Source organism: Leptonychotes weddellii, chromosome 1 (assembly GCF_054177405.1).
Source record: "Leptonychotes weddellii isolate Sample4059 chromosome 1, ASM5417740v2, whole genome shotgun sequence".
NCBI lineage: Eukaryota > Metazoa > Chordata > Mammalia > Carnivora > Phocidae > Leptonychotes > Leptonychotes weddellii.
In genome coordinates, this window is record NC_138369.1 from 62,626,275 (window position 1) to 62,629,650 (window position 3,376).

Genomic DNA, 3,376 nt, shown 5'->3' on the forward strand with positions numbered 1-3,376 from the left:
GCAGGCATAAATTGTCAGTTCAACACTGCACGTTGGAGGGGGGGACAGCAAAGCTTCCAATACTGTTCAATTGTCCCTATGGCGTGCAATTTGGTTCAGAAGGTTGAATATGTGTGGGGGGGTGTGTGAGCATTTGATTTGTATGTACAAGAAGGGGAGTGTGGAAGAGAAGGCGAAGAAAGGCAAAGAAAGGCAACTGTCTTTATTTGAGCCTAGCCATAAAATCCAAACCTTTAAAAAAATATATCTTTAAAACCATCACAAGCATATGCTTCCACTGTAATAGTCTAGTTCTAATCTCTTCCTTAGAGAAGTGTGGAACCGATTTATTTACCTAAGGATTGCTATGGGCTCATGCAGAACTGGGCATGCCAGGACTGGTCTGAGCAATGTGCTTGCTTGTTTAGTTTCTTGGGAATTCATTCAAAATGAAGCTAGTTTAGTACATATGAAGTGAGAATAAATAAAGGAAATGGTGAAATCTTTCCTTTACTTGGATGTTTTCCTGTGCTCTACTCTTTAAGAAGAAATTCACCCCACTTTGGAAAAAAAAAGTGAACTTGATTTTATTTTTTATAGACTGAATTGTAATATTAATCAGAGGCTTTAGCGGTAGGTTTGGTAAAACATCTCGGGAAAGAACAAAACTGTAATTAAACTGAGCAGGGTAAAATCGTGGTGACTCAAATAGCTGAGTCATCTCCTATCAGAATTGACGTCCTTCTAACGAACAAAAATATTGTCTGGCAATTCGAAATTGGCAGGAGAGGTCATTTATTACACAGATGCAGGGGAAAAAAAGAGTCTGTTTCATAATTTTGGTTTGGGTTTGATAGCAATTAAATTCTTCTGAGCCCCCATGGAAGGGGATACATTTGATAAAGTTCTCTCCCTGGAAATCAATGCCATTCTTTTCTACCTTTGCCCTTTACTTCATCTTGGCCTACCTTTTAATAATTTTTCTCTAACAGTTTACTCCTCTCACTTTTGGCAAGACAGGAGTCATGCAGAGCTCTGATGATGGCGCCAGGAAAACTCAAGTTAAAAAACAAAAAAACAAAAAACACCTGGGTCTAATGACCTCCATTGCCACCTGCTAGGCTATGACATTGGGCAAAGTATGCAGCCTCTCTGGCATCAGTTTCGTCACCGATAAAATGGGAATAATGGTAAATCCAACATCATGAAGTTGTTGAGAGAATTCAGTAATTCGAATTACATGTGGCAATTAGCTAGTATGGCACCTGTCCCATTGGAACCACTTACTAAGGGATAAGAATTCTTTTTTTTTTTTAACAAGTTTATTTATCTGACAGAGACACAGCGAGAGAGGGAACACAAGCAGGGGGAGTGGGAGAGGGATAGGGAGAAGCAGGCTTCCCTCCGAGCAGGGAGCCCGATGCGGGGCTCGATCCCAGGACCCTGGGATCCTGACCTGAGCCAAAGGCAGACGCTTAACGACTGAGCCACCCAGGCACCCCCAAGAATTCTTGTTATTGCTTTCAAGAGACCAAATGATTACTTTCTTCCTCAGTAAAACTGTAACCTCTGAGCTATCCAGAGGTTCTACTAAGGGAATAGATAAATGTTATGTTGTTTGTAATTTTTTTATCAAGATATAATACCTACAGTTAAATACAGTTAGGTGTCCAGCATATAATATGTCTATGTATACATGTGTGTGCCTGTGGGCGTGTGTGTGTGTAGTGTTATGGTCAGAATGCTTGTAGTCCATGCCCCCAAATTCATATGGTGAAATCCTAACCTCAAAGATGATGGTATTTGTAGGCAAGGCCTGTAGGGGAGATCAGGTCATGAGGATGGAGCCATCATGAATGGAACTAGTGCTAAAGAGTCCCCCACAGAGCTCCCTAGCCTCTTGAATCTTCCAGGATACAACAGGAAGCCTACAACTCAGAAGCTGGCTTTCTGACCTCAGCCTTCCAGCCTCCAAAACTGTGAGCAATACCTTGCTGTTGTTTATAAGATACCCAGTCTATGGTATTTTGTTATAGCAGCCTGAATGGACTAAGACATATATGCGTATGTAGATAGGTACCTAGGTAGATAATAGATGAATAGATAAGACAGAGATAGATCTCCATGTAACTAACACTCCAATCAACATGTAGAGTATTGTCATCACCCCAAAAATCCCCTTTTCTTTCTTTCCCATCTGTGGTCCTCTCCTCTGGAGTCAAACACTATTCTGATTTTTATCCCTGTGAACTAGTTTGGTTGTTCGTGAACTTCCATATAGATGGAATGACATAGTAAGCACTTCTTTTTTGGGCTTTTTTAGTTCTGTGCCATGTTTTTGAGATTCATCCATGTTGTTGCAGGTATTGGTCATCTTTTGTTTTCATTCCTGGAGTATTCCATTATGTGACTATAGCACATTTTATCTGTTCTCTTGTGGATGGACATTTGAGTTATGCCCATTGTGGTTTGTAATTTACTTTAAAGCACTTCAGTTGAGAGAGTATGGTCTATATACTTTTGCATTAGATGCCTTTATTCTACATCTTAGCATATGGCACATTTTACAGGCATTTCCAAGCTTATATGCATAGGGTTCAAGAATCTAATAAACCTAGATTGTATGCTTCAGAATGGAATTTTAGATTCTAAAAGATAGGGGCACGCCTGGGTGGCTCAGTCGGTTAAACGTCTGCCTTTGGTTCAGGTCATGATCCCAGAGTCCTGGGATCGAGTTCCGCATCGGGCTCCCTGCTCAGCAGGGAGTCTGCTTCTTCCTCTCCCCCTCCTCCCTGCTCATGATATCTCTCTCTCTCACACACTCTCTCTCAAATAAATAAATAAACAAACAAACAAACAAATCTTGGATTCTAAAAGATAGATGATAGATAGATAGATAGATAGATAGATAGATAGATAGATAGATAGAGGGGATAGATAGTTCCAAAGTAGCCCAATACAGAGTAGATTCCTAGGTTTCTTTGTTGCCTGACTCCTGCTAGTGAAACATTGGTGCATTTGTCCTGAGGGGACCTTTCCTGTATGTGCTGTCAGAGCACTTGGAAAGACAGAGGGTTGGCACTTCTTGAGTTTACTCACTAGTTTATAAACTGTTATAACTGTTTGATAATAAATGTTTCTATGTGTGAAAGAATTTGTTCTTAGATTTGTTTTCATTGCAACGTGGTCATGATAGTTGGAAAAGAGTACCACCAACAATTGGAAGTTACTAATATTGACCAAAAAAAGCATGATGGTTTTGAATGACACAGCTGGCTTAATACAAAACAATATATTTTAGGAAATTTAATTGTAATACAGAATCATTATAAAGCAAAGGCTGGTTTTGCTTTCCCCCCCCCCCCCATTGACCTAACCATCTTCCAATGGCCCCAGG